We start from the raw sequence: 363 nt of genomic DNA on the forward strand, positions 1-363 counted from the left end.
AAAGTACTGCTACATGGGCCGGGCATAGTGGCTCATACCTCTACAGCTTAGGGCTGTACCTATGACTCCGGCTCATGCACCAAATAGTAGATATAGGGTTCCAATATCTTTGTGGTTTGTTGAAAAGAGTCAACGGTTGATAAACATAGGTAGAGAGAAGGGTAAAATGGCTGAGTAAGCATTAGGCTGTAAACCTAAAGACAGAGGAAACTAGTCCTCTTTTTACCAGCCCCGAAGTGATTTTCATGTTGAATTGCAAGTTCAAAGGAGCAGTTTTAAAGTTTCTGCCGGGGCTTCTCCCGCCTTTTTTCCCTGCGGCGGGAGAAGTGGATCAAAGCCAGTTGATTAGGGTATTTAGCTGTT

Source organism: Mandrillus leucophaeus, unplaced genomic scaffold (genome assembly GCF_000951045.1).
Source record: "Mandrillus leucophaeus isolate KB7577 unplaced genomic scaffold, Mleu.le_1.0 Scaffold2124, whole genome shotgun sequence".
In the NCBI taxonomy this organism is placed as follows: Eukaryota; Metazoa; Chordata; class Mammalia; order Primates; family Cercopithecidae; genus Mandrillus; species Mandrillus leucophaeus.